The sequence below is a fragment of the Pinus tabuliformis genome, chromosome 2_2 (genome assembly GCF_031772625.1).
Source record: "Pinus tabuliformis cultivar Carrire ecotype Pingquan chromosome 2_2, CPIR1, whole genome shotgun sequence".
Taxonomy (NCBI): domain Eukaryota; kingdom Viridiplantae; phylum Streptophyta; class Pinopsida; order Pinales; family Pinaceae; genus Pinus; species Pinus tabuliformis.
The window spans coordinates 1,290,017,951-1,290,041,190 of record NC_142300.1 but is presented as its reverse complement, the minus strand read 5'-3'; positions in this window follow the sequence as shown (position 1 = coordinate 1,290,041,190).

Here is a 23,240-nt window from a genome sequence, read left to right as displayed (position 1 = left end):
TTTGTTGTCCCATCAAACATTTGCAGTTGTATGCTCCCAATTCCCACAATATTACATGTTACATCATTACCCATGTACACAACACCATCATCAATTGATTTATATGTTTTAAACCAATCTTTATGTATACACATGTGGTTAGATGCCCCAGAATCTAACAACCAATGTTGATCATGTTTTGAAACATTAACAAACAATACCTCATCACTCATACCTGATCCTGATACTGAACCTGTATCCGTGGTGTTGGCTTCCTTCTTTTCTGTCGAAGAGCCTTCTTTAGCAGCCTGCTTTCGCTTCCAGCAATCCTTTTTCAGATGTCCAGCCTTGCCACAATGCCAACACTTCACCTTGGGCTTCTTTCCTTTGGACTTCGAACGAGAGTTGCTATGCTTTCCCCCGGAGTGTCTCTCTCGTGAGCGACCTCTGGCCATCATTACCTCTGATGTAGAGGTGTCTGCATTCGACCTCTTCCTTGTCTCCTCAGCCAACAAGGCTCCAACAACATCGTCAAACTCAAGAATTTCTGATGTACTAAAGCTTATGGAAGTAACAAAGTGATCCCAGGATTCGGGCAATGAACATAATAAAGTTATCGCCTTATCCTCTGAATCAAATTTCACATCTAGACTGTCTAATTGCACCAATAAGGTATTAAAAACATTCAGGTGATCAGCAATTGAGGTACCTTCTTTCATCCGCAAACCGTAAAGCTGTCGTTTCAGGAGAATCCAATTTGTCAAAGATTTCGTCATATAGAGCTTCTCAAGCTTTGACCACAAGCCTGCGGCGGTTTTCTCTAACACAATGTTGAACAGAACATCGTCCGCCAGACATAACTGAATTGCGCTCAGAGCTCTATCGTCCATCTCATCCCATTCATCCTCCATCATGGAAGGAGGTCTTTTGTTTTTCCCCAACAGTGCTTTCGCCGCACCTTGTTGAACCAGCAGATCGTGCATCTTCACCTTCCAGATCTCAAAATTATTCTTGCCATTAAGTTTCTCAATTTCAAAATGGGCACTTTGAGTTTTGGCCATCTTGTATCAACAAAAAAACACAATAATTTCCAAAACCAACGTTTAAATACCAGCAATTTAAAAAACCAAACTGCCTATGCCTCAAAAAATATCTTCCGTTTGCACTTCACACAAAAAATTTCTGCCTATGCCTTAGTTTTGACACAACAAAAAAACTGCCTTATTACAGTATATAAAGACCTCCGGCAAAAACAAAATTTTTTGTTTTATCAACTTTTGTTTCAAGTATTTTGATGGATGTCCTGGAAATTTCGTGAGAGTACGGTATTGAAAACCCTGGTTCCCAAAATATATACCCCAATATATTTTAACACCGCACCATTAATATTAATCCACCATTTAACATGCGTTCACCCACTTTAACTTACTCCACCATTTACACTTTCCATTACCTTAACATGGTATATATCACATGCGTTTCCACTTTAACTTTTTAAACATATACATGTAAAGCACAACGCATATATGGAAAACTACGCCGTGTTATGTTATATATTCATGCTGGGTTGCAAATATAAATCAACGCTGTTTTTCAAATCCATACCCACGCTGTTTACCAAAAACAAAAAAACACGCCGTTTATCACATAAAGTCGTGCTGTGTTTTTTTTAAAGATATATACACGCAGTTACAGACATATCCACGCTGGGTTATTATTGGTGTATATCTGCACCGTTGGTGGATGACTCGCAGGTGGGTCACTCGCATCAGTGTTCACTAAAAAAAAAGCGCGCAGGGACAATAGCTAGAGGTCGCACCAGCAATGTAAACAACAGACTCCACGCAATTAAAACATACCAGGTATCAGCGCAGCACCGCACAGCAACCCTCAGCACAGTCCGCCAGCGCTAACAGCATTCACACGCAGGCAGGTTCACGCCCGCACCAGCAGAGTCCGCCAGCATCAGCAGTCACGCACGCAGCGCCTCCAGCAGGCAATCTCAGCACCTCTCGTCCTCCAACATTGCTCTGATACCAATTGTTGGATTAGGTGCACAGCAAAAATTAAATAAACACAGAATTAACACAGCAGAACAATCAAGCACATAGGAGACAATTTTTAACGTGGTTCACCCAACCAATCTGGGCTACGTCCACCAAACATAGGCATCAGGAATTTATTAATCAAATTGGAGATTACATCAAGAAATCCTCACACTCTCTTAGCAAACATCCGAATGGTTGCCTGTTATATAGCACAGAGAATCTAACAGCCTCATTAATTCCCTCACATCAAATATAGGAGGCATTAACTCCCTCCCAACAACCTGGAGTTAATCTAGGACCTGAATTCCTATTGTTGTCACCAGCTGAGATTTTTCCTATTTCATGACAAACAGAAAATCTCAACACCCTCACCCTCATTTAACGCGACACCTGAGCTGTTCCCACTAATCACAATCACATCTTATGAATCTGATCTCTTCTCCTTTCTTGGTTTCCTCTCTCACCCTCATTTAACGCGACATCTTAGTTGTTCCCATTAATCACATTCACATGCTATGAATCTGGTCTCTTCTCCTTTATAAATGCCTTGTGCACGCCTCCTCATCCCTCCACACAATTCCTTAACCTCCCCATCGCTACACACAAACAGAGAAGTAAAATATCTCTCCATACACTTACTTTACATTCAAATCGCCTCAGATAGATTAACAGAGCACCAAAATCCATATCAAGGTCATAAGGCTCCTAGCCATATGAACAATATTATCGATAATAAAAAGATGGATGATAACTATAATAATGAAAGTTATTCAACATCACTTCCATTTTCCAAACAATATTCTAACTTGTCAGTGTATATGCCGAAAAGAGTATGAGACAAATGACAACCTTGCTTGACTCCTATATTACAATGAATTTCTTTCAACCACCCTTCAATGCTCTTAAACTTAGAAATAACATTCCAGACAAATTTACCACAATAGTTCTCAATTTGAGAGGAATTTTTACCACTTCTAACCTATTTCGAAGGTTAGTCTTGGGCACTATGTCAAAAACATTTTTAAAGACAACAAAACAATAAAGGAGAATGGCCTTATTATTGCAATACTCCTCCACAATGATCCTAAGAATAACAAAATGGTCTACAATTGAATGATAACCTCTAAATTTGGCCTATCATTTAGCTCTTTTTTGGTGGCATTCTAGCCAAAATTTGATCTTCTTTTCCATTATGTATAGCTTGGCTAAAATGTGGTTAATCATAACGATCCTATAATTAGAGGGATTGTTTGTTAGTTTTGAGAAGCACAACAGAAATAAAAACATTTCTGACAACATACAAACATCACATACAATGGAAAAATAAATCACACTCAGTATTACACAACATGCCTGGGCCTTAGCTTGCCTTGCTCAAGCTGAGAAAATACAAATTTATAGGGGGGAAGGAGGATCTAGAATCCTGCATGTGATTCACATGAAGATCTAGAAATTAATGGCAGTGTGGTAGGTTCGGCGTGGGTGTGGCAGTGATGGCTGAAGGCGGTGGAGTGTCGGGGGGTCGGCGCCAACATTAACACCATGTGCGTCGATTTAGCTTCACACTTAACATTCTCCCACTTGAAGCCAAATAAGAGTCATGAATCAAGTCACACCGATTACTACCATGCCTCTACATAACTCATGTTTATTTCTTGGTAGAATCTCAGTGAGCACATTAGCAGGGTTCCTATATGTATGGATCTTTTACAAGGATGATTATCCTGTTGGAAATAATACTGAGAGGGGGGGGGGGGGGTGAATCAGTATTATCAGATCATTAAAACTTTTTCCATGCTCAAAAACATATACGCTACTTCAGTTAAGTGAACCCGCGTGTACACGCTGCTGTGTCTAAAGCAACTAGTGTATATCCAGAAATCTTATGATTCAGTTAGCTTATCTTCAGTAAATGCATCAGAACATTATTAACCATATTAACAGTAAACAGGTGCAGTATAACAGAACAGATCATCACACAAAAGCCACACACATGAACACAAAGATATAAGGTGGAAACCCAATGTGGGTGAAAACCACCTGCTGCAAGTCATCTCAATCTTCTTCTTAATAAGAAAATCCTTTTACAATATTTGTACTGGTGCAGTCTTATACCAGTACGGGAGCTACAACCCCCTTTGCTCTTGTACTAGCCGATCCATTTACTAGTACATAGGCTGCTACCTGCTACAATGATCCAAAGATCTCCCTTAGCTTTTGTACTAGCTTAGATACTAGTACTGTTGTTGGGAAAAGTATCCAATACGGAATGACCCTATCCCACTCTAAGGGTGATAGTACCTCAGCAACAACCGAATGCAAAGCTATTCAAGATTACTTCTTTATGAGATGTAAGAGAGGGGAGAAAGAGATCCACTAACCGTTATCTTCCGCTAATGATTGATCCAATCTTCTCTCTTTGCTGCTTGCTCCCAGCTCCTTGCTCTTTCACTGGCCCAGCTACACCAAGATCCTGCAAAATCACAAGAGAGGGAAACTACAAGAAGCATACATTCATAATTGATTCAAGGATTAGAATAAATCAAATATACAAGTATCAAAACGCCATTGAGACACATGCATATAGAAGAACCTCAAATGCTTTATTAATGGAAGAAGTAAAGTTCTGAGAGTGTTACAACCATAAGAGGCCCAATCCAGCAACACCTCCCAGCAGAAAGAAATCTCCTCTTCACCTCCTTCAAGCAAATCACCCAATAGTTCTATACTCAAACCAACATCACTTCCTTACATTCACAAGATTCCCGCCCCCTTAGACCTCATGAGAGAGCTCTATATATAGGAGATTTGGAGAAAGGATGAGTTAGCTTGAGGCTGGCATGAAGCTGACTAGTGTCCTCTCCCACTTCAGTTATTCTTCAGTTCTTGAGTCCACTTGGAGGTTCTTGCTTCCACTTGGAGATCTAGACCCTCTTACTCATCACAAGGCGAATTCCCTGATCCAAGTGTCATTTTGGAAGCTTCCTGGGCATTGACACATTGAGGAATGACTGTGCCACTTGGCCAAACTTGCCCAGCACAGGTAGCCTTCATTGATTTTGACATTCAGCGCAGGTACAGAGTGGAGCAGTTGATATTCAACGCAGATGCTCAGTGGAGCAGTTGACATGATCCAGAATTAGCTTGTTTTTGAGTGTTTTCAGGTGGAGAACTGGTATTCAGTGCTGTGGTTTGCTGACCTTGTTCCTCTAGGGGTAGGAGCAACATGTTTAGGGACTTTGGATCCCTTAGATTATTGACATTTCATGCTTCATGCTGTAAGGCACAAAAATGTCTATAACAGTTGCCCCCTAAAGTATGAGGTCGTTTATCGGGTGAAATGCTTTATCAGGAGGATCCGAAGTTCATTCAATCGCTGAGAGGTGACCTGTAATAAAATACAATACAATACATTATTTTTCATTCTGCTTTCATGATCTAGCTGAGGCGGGCATTCCCATGCTCAGCTTTATAAATTCATTTTGGTACATAGAACAGACAATCGTCTGATGGTAGACTGATAATTCTCTGCTGAAATTATCATCCTTTGAGTAGGATGATCATTTGCTGCAATGATGTACATATCAAATGTCTTTATATTTCCTGAATATATATCGCAGCCCGGATGGATGAAACTAGATCCGGGGTCTTCAAACTCGTTCGATCTTCACTCTAAGTACAAGTCGATCCATGTGAGAATTGCGCTGAAGTCGAACATGGAAAGACATCGCTTGATTACCGGTCAATAATGTAAACCATTAACAAGCGCGAGAGGAATCACAGATAATGATAATGATCCTCAAGGTACTGCAGTACAATTCACGTGGTGTGAATAAAGGACTTGGCATCGAACACCACGCAAAATCTTCTGGTCGAAGGTCATTAATATATACCTGTCGCCGGAAGTGAGAAACTTGCCATTGAGGCATGCAAGCTTCAAAGTACTGGGGGGTTTGTCCCTAGATCAACTTCTTGGATAATGAGCTGAAGTCGACAAGAAGCGATCCGTCAAAGGAGGGCCTTAATGAATCCCACATCAGTGACACGGAACGGAGCTAATGATTTTAGTGGAGGTGAAAACAATCTGTGAAATATGATTCAGGGTGGCGATCATGGGTGGATGAAGGATAATGTATGGCAGTGGATGGGACACGGTTGACTCTTTCTGAACAACATCTCTTGAACATATAACGACACTGATGTGATGGATCGGTAGCATTACCCCAAATGTGGATGGTTTGGCGAAGACCATGGTGATGAGACCGGTGAATGAAACAACCCAACCCGATGTGATACGGAGGACAAAGTGTCATGTTCAAGAGCGACTTGCTACCATTAAAGCTTTGAGGTTCTCCCAATTTTTCCCCAGTCATTTCTGACCAGTACCTCTTTATTTTTGTCAAGCTTGAGGAGGATAACATATGCTTGTTCTATAACCTACCCTTCGGGCAAGCCCATCGCTATGTTTTAACGAGCCTAGCGATAGGGAAACTCGTTCTCGTCTAAAGACAAGTTTGTCGCTATTTAATCATTTTAACGAGTCTAACGACAAGGAAAACTCGGTCCTTTTCATTTTTAGAGAGTCTGAAAAGGTACAGAAAGTTAACTCCAAAATTCCTTTTTCGTCATCTAATCCCTTAAGTCCGAAAAAGTATAAAACAATACAGAAGGGATGAGTTTTCGATAGTTTTAACGAGCCGAATAAAACAAGCGCTCGACCTTTTTGTGTAATAATCCCTCAGGTCCAAAAAGATTAAAATTTAGAGGAGGGATAGCTCTTCCGGTCACTTTAATGAGCTGGAAGGCCAAAAATCGGCAAACTTTTCATATTTTACGAGTCAGGAGAAAAGAGCTCAAAGAAGACTCGTCTTTTGAGGAACGAGTGATAAATAGGGATAGTAGCAGATTCTAGGTACAGGTTGGAATTTTCCAATCACGGCAGTGTCACAAGGATGGCTAAGTGAAATCACTCTTCGCAGCTGTTCCTCAAAATGGGTAAACAATCATATGGGGGTGAATGATCGGCCAAATGGAATGGAGGTGGCGGGTGCAAACACGACCAAGGCTTTTCATGGCTAATAATTTTACGATCACAAATGGTTATTTACCGGTACTGGGTTTATTTTTTAAAGAGCTTGAATGCGCCAAAACACTGCTCAATCTTATGTTTATTTTTTAACGAGCATGAACTATGTGCTAAAACTGCTCGGATCTCGCTTTTCTATTTTTTAACGAGCATAAATTCTGCGGTAAAACTGCTCGATCTTATGTTTATTTTTTAACGAGCATGAACTATGTGCTAAAAATGCTCGGTATACCAGTCATAAGATAAGAAATGTCTCCTGTGAGATAGCTATTTTTTATGGAGCTTTATCTCACGAAGCTACGCTCCTCATTTGGCAAATTTTGACCTTTGCCCCACATCCTTTCTTTATGCAAGTTCGGAAACGACTAATCCAAAAAACAGATAAATAACCGCTCTTTGCTTGCACTCCAAAAGGTTCGCATGCCCCCAGGTATAAAATACAATTTCAAGGCTGCCCCTCCTCTCCCCCACCTTTGTTTTGCTTTGGGTGTTCACAGCTACTTGTCGTCTTGCTAGTCTAATGTTAACGATACTTGTCTTCTCGTTATTTTTAACAGGTCTTATGCGGTACTTGTCTTCCCGTCAGCCTAACTTTTGACAGCTCTTTTGCAAGATCGCAAGAGAACAGCTACTTGCGACAAGAGAGCAGCTACTTGCGACAAGAGAAGAACACTACTCAAAGACAAAACATTAATGTTATTGAGGGAGGCTTGCCTCTTTCTGGTTACCCAAAGATTGTTTTGTTAACACCATCAAACGAAAACATTTCCTCGGCACTGTCTACCGAAGTAGACAATGGTGAATGACCTTTGTCAAACAAGTAACCTTATCAAAAGAATCCTGTTCTAGAACAACCCCTCTTCCTTCCACGGACGGGGTACGGACTAGTCATATTCTTTCGCGGAAATTCTACCTTATACCCAAGGTTTCCTCTGCCCAAAGCAGACCAGGATGCATGCCCCCTGGGTTCCAGTCCCATCTTTCCGAATCACTCGCATTCATCGGGAAGGAGGACTGGGGGTGGAGACATTTCTTGGGTGAATAGACCATTGAGGGTTGGTATGTGACTATTTGCGATGCGTGATCCCGGAAATGAAAGTTGGTCTACGAGCTTGACCATTCTTCCTTCGTGTGGAAAACTCATTACTCTAAAGAGTGAGGAGACTATAGCTCCCATGCAATATATATAGTCTCGTCCAAGGAGTAGGTTATAATCCAAGGGTCCTTGAACGACCATCACGTTCATTTGAACGGTCTTCCCTTTCAATGTAACAGGTACATTGGGGAGGATCCCTAATGGTCGACTGGTTCCTTTATCAAAACCCGAGAGATTTCTTATCTCAGGCAAAAGCTCCGGGGAACCCAGTGCTTTCCAAGCAATAGAGGAAAGGATACTCACAGATGCCCCTTCATCAATGATAGTTCCAGCCATTACCATTCTGTAAATTTGGACTATGATTCTGAATGGTATACTGGCTGGCAACCGGGGTCTGCCTAGTTGGTTCCAATCAAAGGACACAACCAGGTTGCTTGGTGGTGGGACCGAATACACGACCGGATATGACCCTGACGATGTTCCTTCCTGCGATAAAGGAATGGGCGCATTGCCCTGATGTTCATCAGAGTCTGTGTTGATGAAAAGAATTTGGATGGTGTCATCCTTATTCTCTTCAGTGAGGGTGTCATTTGAAGATGAATCTTCAATGACGGTGTCATTTGAAGATGAAACCTCTGAAGGCGGAACCGGGTCAACTGCCGTATCGACCTTTAGACTTTCGTCTGGTCTGGATTCGGTAGGTTCATTTTCAATGACTGACGCTTCAGCTGACCACTTGAGCGGGCCAGCTGTATTTTCAACCAACGAAGGACTTGGCACGAGTTTTTTATATCCAGGAGGAAGTCTCAACGGTGAAACCGGGCGATCTTCCAAAACTCTCTTCGCTTCATCTAAGAAGGGACAATGGTGGATGGCGTGATCGCCTTCACACAGTCTGCAGGGGAATCTTGCTCCCCTTCTTTGTCTTGAACCTTCACTTTCGCTGGTTGACGGTAAGCATTCAACATGGCTATCAGAGGTTGATGCTCCTGTATTGTGCAACCGAGGGGACCAGTCCCTTAGTATCCGGGGAATACAGGGACAATCTCTATGGAAGTGGTCTCCTCTACATATGACACATGGCGATTTAGGCCCGGTCTGTGCTGTGTGTGGATTTTTGTCAGATGTCTTCTACTTGCCCCCAGTTGCCTTAGGCTCCTTCTTCTTCTTCTCCTTCTTCTCCATGGGAACTTGGCTTTTGCCGGCTCTACCTTGTGAAGATGAAGGATTGGAGGAAGAGTTATAGGAAGTTGAAGGCTGGTGGGCAGCTCTAGACTCATCTAACTGTTGAATCGACTGTTCAGGAACCATGGTGTTCTGAACTACATTGGTTGAGAATAGCCAAATAGGCAGGCCAATTGTCAGTCCTGGAAGCGACAATGTGGGCATGTGGGGCGCACCAACTTCTCCCCAAGAGGAGAAAGGACTAGGATTTCCATCATGTGGAATTCCTTGGTTGGGGCGTTCCATGTTCTCAACCTAAAGATCAACGCGGGAATAGGAGGTGATTATGTTCCGTTTAAAATAAATTTTATAACGACGCTTTAGACACAACTTGCTTTTTCACTTTTTAAGAGTCGAGAAAAAGCTAAAGATGACTCTAGTCTCCTTCGATGATTTAACGAGCCCGAAGTGACAAATGCTCGAATGGACTTTTTCAGTTATAGAGTTTGAAAAAGGCCAAAAGAAACTGCTCTGGAGTTCTACGCAGAGGGTGTGCCAAACTTTTCGCAAAACCACAGAATACGTTTTACGATACGGGTGGTCGATCTTCGTGAATGCTGTGTTCACTGCATTGCGATCAGTAGGGCGACCGACACGGCTTCCTATTGATAAAGGCTTTGTTCCTATAGGGGTCTCCCAATATATACGCGACAGTACGTGGGAGCACAAGTCCGTATTAGTGCCACCGACTCTCAGGAGGAATCACCCACCTTCGTCGAGATCGACAGTCACTACGTTTAACGACGCCGGAACACGTCTCTAGCTTAGACCTCTATGTGTTTGCATTATGTTTCAAAGCGTTGTTAGGTTCATTCAATATATTTTAAGTTGATCTTTTTAAAGTTTGCCTTTCAAGGTTCACCACGAGATGTATAGTAACACTCCTAAATGCAGTCTAAGATGATAAGCAAGCTTTTCAATCTTTCAACTTTGAATATCTTAACTACTGAGGGAAAAGAAAGACAACATCTTTTCACACAGATCATAGAGCACACACTAATGCACTTTTTCCTAAATCAACATGCAAACTGTCATAATGCACATGCATAATGCAAGTATTTCTTTTCTCTTTCTTAATGTTTGTGCGACACAAAAAGAAAGTTGTTGTATAATTTTGAATTCAATTTCAAGTGAAAGCAAACAAGCTTGTCCAAAATCAAAAGACACCTTAAGATTTACTTGTTTCGACACTATAAATATATAAATTCAAACCATATTACGAAAGCAAAAGCTCAATCAGCTATGAACAGCAAACAAACTAACTCTCAAGATCAAAACGACACTTTATCACAGGTCTAGATCTAAGAGGCCACAACAAGACTAGTTCACTTTCGTCATGGGAAACTGTAAATGATATAAGAAATACACAAAGAACAAATACAGTTTCTTTATACAACCGAGGCGGAATAGTGGCAAGGAAAGTTGGTTTCAGATAGGTACATTGACTGGTAACAGGCTGCAAAAACAAGAGTGAAAACAGGGCAAGAAACAGCAGGAAACCCCAGTAGCACAAGGCAAGACTGGTTCAGCGCAGGTAGTACACTGTCACTTTGACCTTCAGCACAGGTAGCCCCTTCGGGAACTGCGCTGAAATGCAGACAACCTTCACACAGCCTGCACTGAAGAACGAAACTTTCGTTTCTCTTGGTTTCCAGGTCACAGATTGCTCAAAAATTCACAGTTTTTGGCCAAATCAGAAGCTATCAGTCAAGTACACACTAAGGGATGACAAGGAGGATGAAAAGCTATCACTAAGAGCTTATTAGAGTCCTTGTGGATCAGCTCTTCAAATCATAAAATTGCCCAGAAACTGAGCTAGAGTAGCTTCCCTCTACTTTGCATTTGAAAGATCCAAATGCAGTTCGATTCGGTACTCCCTGTGTTTATGAAATGAATAGCAAAAAACACAAACAACCAACAAGATACGATCCCCAGCGGAGTCGCCAATTTGTTGTTGGGAAAAGTATCCAATACGGAATGACCCTATCCCACTCTAAGGGTGATAGTACCTCAGCAACAACCGAATGCAAAGCTATTCAAGATTACTTCTTTATGAGATGTAAGAGAGGGGAGAAAGAGATCCACTAACCGTTATCTTCCGCTAATGATTGATCCAATCTTCTCTCTTTGCTGCTTGCTCCCAGCTCCTTGCTCTTTCACTGGCCCAGCTACACCAAGATCCTGCAAAATCACAAGAGAGGGAAACTACAAGAAGCATACATTCATAATTGATTCAAGGATTAGAATAAATCAAATATACAAGTATCAAAACGCCATTGAGACACATGCATATAGAAGAACCTCAAATGCTTTATTAATGGAAGAAGTAAAGTTCTGAGAGTGTTACAACCATAAGAGGCCCAATCCAGCAACACCTCCCAGCAGAAAGAAATCTCCTCTTCACCTCCTTCAAGCAAATCACCCAATAGTTCTATACTCAAACCAACAGCACTTCCTTACATTCACAAGATTCCCGCCCCCTTAGACCTCATGAGAGAGCTCTATATATAGGAGATTTGGAGAAAGGATGAGTCAGCTTGAGGCTGGCATGAAGCTGACTAGTGTCCTCTCCCACTTCAGTTATTCTTCAGTTCTTGAGTCCACTTGGAGGTTCTTGCTTCCACTTGGAGATCTAGACCCTCTTACTCATCACAAGGCGAATTCCCTGATCCAAGTGTCATTTTGGAAGCTTCCTGGGCATTGACACATTGAGGAATGACTGTGCCACTTGGCCAAACTCTCCCAGTGCAGGTAGCCTTCATTGCTTTTGACATTCAGCGCAGGTACAGAGTGGAGCAGTTGACATTCAGCGCAGATGCTCAGTGGAGCAGTTGACATGATCCAGAATTAGCTTGTTTTTGAGTGTTTTCAGGTGGAGAACTGGTATTCAGTGCTGTGGTTTGCTGACCTTGTTCCTCTAGGGGTAGGAACAACATGTTTAGGGACTTTGGATCCCTTAAATTATTGACATTTCATGCTTCATGCTGTAAGGCACAAAAATGTCTATAACAAGTACGTAGGTGCTTGCCTACAATCTTCTCTCCTCCAGGTACCACGTTTCATCAATTTTCAGACTGGATACACTGAAGCACAACATATAATCTGAAAGGCCACTTTTCATCCAATTTTCATACTGGACCCATAACTATCATTGAAGCTCAAAACAATCATCAAACTCTGAATCACTGAAACCCTGTTAACAACACCGTCACCAGAACACAGAGCAGACACAGAACTCTGTAATAACCATCAGACCCATCTGCAACTTCAAATATCAAGCTTTACAATGTATACGCTACTTCGATGAATCAAACCCGCGTGTATACGCGCTTTTGCCAAAGACAACCCGCGTACAGATCTAAAAATAATTTCTCATAACTTGCAGTTGTACCAGACATCAGCCATACTCATAACACTTATAGAACAATACATGCGTCAGTATGTAGATCTAGAATAAGCATCATAAAGATAGTTCATTTCAAACCATTTGATCCCGATCTCTCCTTAGATCTTGTTCTCAATCAATCGGTGAGATCCCTCCTTAGCTCAAATCAAGCAATGCATCCTCAACCCATAACCTGCATACTGGATCTCATACTTCTTCAGATATTCAAGACATTTCAGATACACTTGCCTAATGATTTCCTTCTCCTTATATAGCCTTAGGCCTTGTTCAATACCAAGGGCCAAAACCATAGAAATCCAATACCATCATCTTCAAAACTAGGGATCAACACGTCCGTCGAGACACCAAGGTCCAAAACCATAGGCACAACTTCCAAGGAATAACCGCCGTGGACCAAAGATAAGTTTTCCACATACACGCGCTTTTACTGAAGCCAACCTGCGTGTACACGCGACTTGGTATATAGCGAACCTGCGTATACGCGACTTGGTATATAGTGAACCTGCTTGTATACGCGACTTGGTATATAGTGAACCAGCGTGTATATATTTTTCTTCATACTTGTAGACTGATCATCAATTCCTTGCAGCTATCCTTCTGCACTATGATTTGTCATCAGTGTGATTTGCCATCAAGGACAACACCTGTCTCTTAATGCCAACATATCCTTCCTCCAACACATTTTGGATCCAATGGTACCTTAAGTCAATGTGTTTGGTTTTTGAGTGAAATGTTGGGTTTTTCGCCAAGTGAATGGCACTTTGACTATCACAATATAGCACATATTTTCTTGCTTTATTCCTATCTCTCCTAGGAAATGTTGCATCCACAACATCTCTTTACAAGCTTCTGTTGCAACTATGTACTCTGCCTCTGTTGTAGGTAGAGCTACTATTCTTTGTAGCCTTGACACCCAAGATACTGCTGCACCTGCAAATGTATACAAATAGCCTGTAGTGGACTTTCTGGTGTCCATATCTCCAGCCATATCTGCATTTGCAAATCCTTCATGCATAGTCTCATTATGACCAAAACATAAACAATGATGACTAGTACCCTTGAGATACCTCATAATTTATTTTATTGCTTTCCAATGTTGTTTTCCTAGATTGGCAAAGGAACCTGCTCACTACTCCCAATGAATATGCAATGTCTGGTCATGTGCATACCATGGCATACATCAAGCTGCCAACCAATGAAGCATAAGGAATCCTAATCTTCTCTTCCTTCTCCTTATCATCACTAGGACATAATTCAGTACTCAGCTTGAAGTGGGTTGCAAGGAGTGTACCAAATGGTTTGGCATCCTTCATATTAAACCTGTCAAGGACCTTCTCGATATATTTTTCTTGTGATAGCCACAACCTTTTGTTTTTCTTGTCACGCATAATCCTCATGCCCAATATCCGTTGTGTTGGTCCCAAATCCTTCCTTGAAAATTTGCTTCCCATCTTTCTTCAACCTTTTGATAATATTCTTATCATGCCCAACAATCAACAGTCATCCACATATAACAATATATGATATACTTTCCTTGATCATACCTCTTGATGTAAACACAATGGTCAGTTTCCAACCTGTGAAAACCATGTTCCAACATGAATGAATCAAATTTATTGTACCATTGTTGAGGTGCCTGTTTCAACCCATAGAGGCTCTTCTTCAACCTGCAAACAAGGTCTTCTTTGCCGTTTTTTATGAAGCCTTTTGGCTGCTCCATATAAATTTCTTCCTCGAATTCACCATGAAGGAAAGTAATTTTTACATCCAACTGTTCACTTTCTAAGTCTAAAGAGGGAACAAGACCAAGAATGACTCTAATGGATGAGATTTTAACAACCATATAGAAAAATGTAGTGAATTCAATACCTTCTTTTTGGGCAAATCCTTTCACCACCAGCCTTGCTTTATACCTCTCCTTATTTTCATCACCTTCATGCTTAATCTTGTAAACCCATTTGTTTTGTAGAGCCTTTCTACCTTTTGGGAGGTTTACCAACTCCCAAGTTTTCTTTTCCATCAAAGAGTTCATTTATTCTTCCATTGATTTCTTCCATTCTTTACTGTGCTAAACTTTACAAGCTTCTTGATAACAATTAGGCTCACCTTCATCAGTCAACAAATATAGTTTGAAGGAGGATACGTTTGTGAAGGTTTGTGAGGCCTAAAAGATCTGCGAACCAATTGTGGTGGTGCATTATCAAGTTGAATCTCCTGTAAAGGTTCCTGCAATGTTACTTCTTCTTGGTGTTCATCATTTTCCACTTCTTGTTCTTCTTGCTCCTGAATTTGCTGCCCATTTTCTTGCATTGGTGGGATGTCTTCATGCTGATCTTCAAAACTGTCAATAACTTTCTTGACCTCCGGCTCACCTATAGTCCTCTTAAACATTTCCAACTCATTAAAATATAACATCCATGCTTCTACTAATTTTATGTTTGACTGGAACCCATAGACGATAACCAAATTCTTCATCCACATATCCCAAAAAAATGCATTTCATAGATTTGTCATCTAGCTTAGTTCTATTTTCTTTGAGAATATGTACAAATGCTTCACATCCAAAGATTTCCAAGTGAGAATAATTCAACTTCTTACCAGTCCAAACTTCTTCAAGGATACCGCCATCCAAGGTTGTAGTTGGAGATCTATTTATAATGTAGCAAGCAGTCCTGACTGCTTCAACCCAAAAATTCATCTCCAAACCAAAATTGGACAACATGCTTCGCATCTTTTCCATAAGGTGCGATTCATCCTTTCTATGACACATTCTGTTGAGGAGTACCAGGCACAATCTTCTCATGCTTTATGCCAAACCTGTTGCAATATTCCTTGAATGCATTTTAGCAATATTCTCCACCATTATCTGCTCTCAAACACTTGAGCAATTTGTTAGTCTCTCTTTCAATAGCAACATGGAACTTTTGAAATATTCCAAACACTTCACTTTTATTTTCATAGGATATGCCCAAATCTTCCTGGATGCATCTTCTATAAATGTTACAAAATATGATGCTCCTCCTATTGACTTGATGTTAATAGGCCCAAACAATGTATCAATTCCAGCGAATTTTTCTTTATGTCATGGTCACCTCTAAGGAATGAAACCCTTCTTTGTCTATCATATAGACAATGCTCACAAAGATCAAGATTGTAGGATTTCAAACCTGGCAATAAATTTTTACCAATAAGAATTTTTAAGCCCTTCTTGCTCATGTGAGCCAAGCACTTATGACACAGATCTGCTGAATTTCCTTCTTTTGCGACAACAACCAAATCTGATTTTCTTATCATTGCCTTCAATCTGTATAATGTTCTTGTCTTGGGTACTTTAGCCACGGCCAATGCTCCTTTGCTAATTTTCCAGCCTCCTTTTCCAAAGCTTGTGGAATGGCCTTCATCATCCAGTCATCCCATAGAGATCAAACTCATACGCATTTCTAGTACATGCCTGACCTGTTTCAACAATATATCTTGTCCATCCTTCATCTTAACCTAGACATCTCCCACACCATTAATATTTCAAAAATGATTATTCCCCAAATGCACTCTACCATAATCACCAGGATTATATGCAACAAAATTATCTTTGCATGGAGTTACATGGTGAGATTCCCGAGAGTCAAGGATCCAATCAAAGCTACTACTAGATGTATATACACATGCATCCTATACTGAAACAATAAATAACACATCACCGTCTGTGGCTACAACAATAGTCTCACCTTCATTTGTGTTGGATGACTTGTGATTTGTATTGGCCGGTCTTCGATCCTTTTTTCTTTTCTTCCAGAATCGAAATTCTTTCTTCATGTGCCTGAATTTGCCACAATGAAAGTAGATGATCTTGCCCCTCCTTTATTTTAATCGGCCTCTCGATCTTGATCGCCCTTGTAAGCCTCGATCAATTCTCCCAACCATAATCAGCTAGATCTAGAGCTTCTCCTCCTTGGTTTTACGCAATTGACTTGCATCGCAACTCCTCATTCATTAAACTCCTGCTAACACCATCAAACTTCAAGGTCCCTAGAGTTGCTGAAGTGCTCATAGCTACAATTAAATTTTCCTCGCTATCTGGCATAAAACACATTAACAAAATGGCTCTAATCTCATCATCTAGAATGATTTTAACAGAGGAAAGCTAATTAGTAATAATATTAAATTCATTCAAGTGCTCAGCAATTGAAGCACCCTCCTTCATCCTGAGATTATAAATCATTTTCATCAAGAACACTTTTTTTGATGCCATGTTCTTCTCATATAGATCATGGAGCTTCTTCCATAATCCTTGTATCATATTTTCTTGAAATGCACATTCTTTGCTAGATATTGGTGGATTGTTGCAATCACCTTTCTATCTAGCTTATTCTAGCCTTCATCTGTCATCGATGAGGGTTTCTTTGTTGTGCCCTCAATCGGAAAATATTGATCTTTTAAAATGAATATATCCTGTATCTGTAATTTCCATAGGGAAAAATTAACCCCACTCAAATTCTCCATATTTTTCACTGTTGTTTCCATTGTCAATAAAATTCACACCCCAAAAACGAAAAAACTCCACTTAAAAACAAAACTTTAATTATTAGCTTTGGCCAAAATCAATCTCCTTTAAACAGTTCTTCACATAATAATGGCTTTTCCCCTTTTTAAAATATAAAACTTAACAAATTGTCAATAATTATAAAACACATATAAATTATATATGTTTCAAAAACACTTCATGCTTCACATATACGTGGCCATATTAATTTGAAAAAAACTTATGAACTCAAGCTCCAGCGACACGTTCCACCATATGTCGACATCCCTATTTTTTTTGGCAACAACCGTCTTTTAGTTTTAACATTCTCGGACATGCGCTCACTTCTTTTCAACGATCTGCCGGACATAGTCTTCACTTGCATTCTCCGTTGGAGAAAATTGGATTAAGCTCGGTCGTCATAATCCGTAGCTCTGTCAGTTGTGCGTTTATTTTTTTGTTCTCAACAATAATAGCGCTTCTGGCTGAGAAAACGCAGTTGTTAGGGACATATATCGGCACTCTTCTTCTTATCGATTAGTCCCTCTGAAGTCTTATGCGTTGCTCGATGCAGTGAGCTTCTGCGTGGACAATCCACCGCCTCCTCTAACGTCAAGCTCAACACTGATAGCCCACTTGGCTCACATCATTCATTATGATAATCTGTGCTTCACTCTCTCTTGGTTGGGCATATCACACAACGTCAAACAACGAAAAAAACATTCTAAGGGAAATATCTACAATCATAAAAAGGCTCTGATACCAACTGTTAGTTTCGAGAAGCAACACAGAAATAAAAACATTTATAGCAATAAGCAAACATCATAGACAATGAAAAAAAAATCACACTTAGTATTACACAATAGGCCTGGGCCTTAGCTTGCCTTGCTTAGGCTCAAAAAATACAAATTTATAGAGGGTGAAGGAGGATCTAGAATTTTGCATGTAATTCAGATGAATATCTAGAAATTAATGGCGGTGTGGTGGGTTCGGCGCGGGTGTGGCGGTGACCTCTAAAGATGGTAGAGTGTCGGGGAGTCGGAGTCGGCATTAGCACAATGTGCATAGATTTGGCTTCACACTTAACATTGTTTTTATCACCATTTTTAAAAATATGTATAAGAATATTTTGAATTCAAATATTAGGGAATCCTTGCTTGGTTTCTAAATTGAAGAGCTTGTGTATGTGAAGAATGATGATATTCCCTCTATTTTTTAAGATTTTGGTTTTATAGCCTTCAAGTGAAAATAATGCTTAAAAAGAAAAAATGAGAAACTTATCCTTTCATAAGAAGAGATAATTAAAACTTGAACTAGTATTTATTTGAAGATGTGAATATGATTATTAAGTGATTGGCGTAGTTGTGGTGAGAGAATAATCATTTTGTTTGTTTGACATATGGTTGTTAAGACATGAACTCAATTGTGGTTAGAGATTTGTTGTTCTCATTTGTTGAGAGTTGTTATTATCCATTTCAAGTTATTTATGAATTTGTGTGTGTCTTTAAGAGACTTTTGTGTGATGATAATATAATCTTTTAATGTTCTTTTAAATTAATGTGTTCTACAAGATATAGATAAAAAATAATAAAAATAATTAGGAAATTAGAAATTTGTTTTCATGTGAGTTTGGTTTACTTACACCTATCAAAAATTTGTACACCTAATATCGTTGTATAAAAAGATATCTTATAAGGAAATGAGATTAACCTTTAATTTAATTTAAATTGAACAAATTATAGTTTCTTTTTTCCCAATCATTTTGTAAACTTGACTTGAAATGATGTTTTCAAAAAGTTCCTTTATTCATTTAACTACGTGGAATATGCAAGCTAATTGTTAGATTGTCAATCATCATTTTTTTTAATTTAGGATTGAGTTTATTTATTAGTTTTAAAGAAATAAATATAGCTCATTTAAGTGTAGATAGGGTTATGCAAAATTAATGCTAAACTATGGGAACAAGAGCATATTTACTCATAGATGTTGGACACTTGTACGAGAAAAAAAATAAAAAATAAAAAATAAAAAATAAAAAATAAAATAAATAAATAAATAAATAAAAATAAATCAAGATTTTTATTAATATGGCCATATTTACATATAGAACATCTGAAAGGAGCAGTGTCATAATCAAGAATATGATAGATAGCAGAATAAAACTATCATGTCCAAAGGTGGCCTTCTTTGCCAGCATAGAAACCACATCATCATGGAGCATGATTCTAATCAAAAGATCAAAAGATTGATAGATAAAAAGGTTCCCAGCTACACAAAAAGTATCAGATCCGAAACTCAAAGGAAAATACATGGGAAAGACTACATACCTCGAAGAGAGCAACTGATGATAGAGATGTGGGAAAAACAAAACCGACAGATAATTAGGTACTTGGTATGGAAAAATCCTCTATCAGAAAAATGGTGTTTTGCATTTGTACCTCCAGTTTCCATATACCAGGATCGATAGTGAGTCCCTTCTTTGATAACTTGTCTGCCATCGAATTGAGAGACCTATCCACATGGCTGATTGAATATGACTGATGACTGTCCCATAAAAGTTTTATCCTATTGACCCATTCTGACAAAGATGGAGACTTGTTTGTTAACTGCCCTGTAGCAAGACCAATAGTGTTTTTTGAGTCCCCATAAATCTATAGCCGTTGGATATCAAGGAAAGAGGAAAACTGGAGAAGACCCACTAATTCCATTGCCTCAGCCTTATTATTTGTACCACATCCACTATGCCAGTGTTGTGGAATGTGAACAATCACTGGAGTCCAAGAGACCTTTGAATATGAAACCAACAGTCATAAGGATGCATTATAAATGTATATCTTTGTGAATAATAAATTATTCAACGTTCTATTTTATTTTCCTATCCATTCCATGTGTGTGTTTAACATGGTATTAGAGCGCAAGTCTGTCAGAATGTCCCCGTCATTGTAAACCATTAAAAGCTCTATTCCTTATGCATACAATTTTCATACTTGAGAATTTATTTTACTCCTACCTATTTTTGTAACAGACCTCTCTGTGGTTTTCGATAATATCTATTTTTCTAACTCTGTCTTAGCGGCTTATGTCCTTTCTACCCATTTGTGTGCTAGTTTTTCCATACATGTCTCATATTCTAGCGCGCGCTACTCATGCTTAGACCTATACCAAGAAATTTTTCATTGCTTACCTAATGCTTACCTCTCTCCTATCTCTGTTAATTCTTTGTAGCATCTTAAACGTTTGGTGTATTTTTCTTTGAGTATAACAGTTTCCAATCTCCCTTATTCTCCCAGTATAAAAGTTTCTCAAACGTTTGGTGTATTTTTCTTTGAGTATAACAATTTCCAGTCTCCCTTATTCTCCAAGTATAAAAGTTTGGTGCATTTTTGCCTTACTTATTTCAAACCCTAATTATTTTTCATTAGAAGCATACATGCGAGTATATATATGAATAACCATGAATCATAAGCATCATATCAAATCACATAACCACCAAAGAAAATAACCATGAGGAACATCATAGACAATATAACATGCACACAAAGAGACGTTAGATGTAAGGTGGAAACTGCAAGGGAGAAACCATTGTCATATGTTTTGCTTAGTTCTTCTTCTATTATTATAAAAAATCTTGTTTACATATAAACTGGCAACCACTAGTGTGCAAGCCACAAATTTCATATCATGTGAGCCGCTACTTGCTCCATATCACTACCCGTATGAACTTTGCAAGCTACCACCTGCAAGAATCCACCACTCCCTCGACTTTGCAGGCCACCACTTACTGGAAGCCACCACTGAATGGAGGCCACCACTCCCAAGTTCTCAGTCATACACCTAAAGGATGTTGCTACACCCTGAATACATGAGCCAACACTTGCTTGGAAATCCACTACTTGCCACAATGAAGGCCCCAAACCTTCAAGCTCCTTTGTGGACCATGTTTCATAATATTTCACACTAGATCCACGATCTCCATAGTCAAACTCTTATGAGCCTCACTTCATCAATTTTCAAACTGGACTCACAATATCCTATATGCTCATACAACTGAATAATCTGCAACACAACAACCAATTTGCATATAAAACTTTGCAACGCAACTCAAACACAATCAATACATCACCTCAACACAAGAAATCTTCTCATCTAACTCAAATCCTACAGCAACATACAATAATAAATTGGTCCTCATACTTAATCATCACTAAAAAACACTAGAAACCATAGAGAAATCATACAAATATGCTACAACAACACACTCTCCAATAAAACCCCTACAACACAAACACATCAACAATGTGAACTCTACTGCAGCAACTACAACAATTCTCTATTCTCCACATCAACTCAGCAATTCTCTATTCTCCATCATCCTTTCACATACGCTCCCAATATAATCTTTGATCTGCACTCTATCTTTGCAATTATGTAGCATACTCTCTCATTCTATCTAACCCATTTTGATTCAAACTCCAACCTTTTATCAATGAAGAAAGATGCAACCAATACAAAGCACTAATCCTCATCATTTTTACTTGATCATCTTCTAGAATGAGGATTAACTCAAGTTGACTTTATCCACCAAATACTATGTGCAAAAACCTTAGTAAATGCCCCTGGAATTAACCTAAGTGTGTGCATAATTCGAGAAATTCCACTTATTGGTTGCAACACAAACCTGATACACAAAACCCATGTTATAACATACTTAATGCCTTAGAACCTGTTTTATGACCATAATGCACTTTATGCCTCCAAACTTGCATTATAACGCACCTTACAATTCCTTACATGTGTTATGTCAATTTCTCAACCCTTTTATAATGCATTTTATGGCTCAAAACCTACATTATAACGCACTTTATGGCTCAATGCCTACATTATGTCCCTTCTTCAACCATATTTGTAGCTCGACTCTTCCAAAACCTATCCAACATCTCCACTGCCTGTTCAAGCATCTCCAACACCTGTCTAAGCATTTGCAAACATCAAAAACACCTTAATACCGTGTCATCAAGTCCCTAATCATCATGACAACTCCTTTGAGCTTGTTGACATCAATGCCAACAACAATCAACTCGACAACTAACTCCTTAGGCAAATATCCTAGGTTAACATCCTAGGTAGACAAGACACCATCACTTCTGTAAACCAATAGGATCATGAGGGCCACCACTACTAGGTTAACATCATGCATACCACCACTACTAGGTTAACATCAATACCAACAACAATCGACTCCATAGCTAACTCCTTAGGTAGACATCCTAGTTGACATCATATTTTGATAAGACACCATCACCTCTATAAACCAATAGGATCATGAGGGCCACCACTGCTAGGTTAACATCATGAGGACCACCACTACTAGGTTGACATCAATGCCGACACCATGAGACAACATGTCCAACATCCCCATAATGTATTATTAATTCTTCTATAAAAATGGACCAAGATATAACATAATCCTATTTTCTTTCACAAACCCATTGATACCATACATGTTGGTCTTGTTCTAAAAACATGGATGCAATATTTACCTTTTGTAAGGATTCCACTTGGTGTAAATCAAATTATTTATCCATATAAAATATCCATGTTACAAGATCATTACCATAAAATTCCTCATATCAATCTTTGAAATGTAGTAGTTCCTTGGCGTTGACTTGAAGCATTGATGATATGGATCTTGTATTGAAAATTCATGATTATGGTTATGAAATTCAAAATTTGTGCTCTCAAATTGTGATATCCTACTCCCCAATTGTGATAGCATACATTTCATTTTTAGTTTATTACTCCATGAACTTATTCCTAGTAGACAAAGGTATTTAAGTCATTCATGCACCCTCTTAAGATGGTGAGAATTTTTTAGATTCATT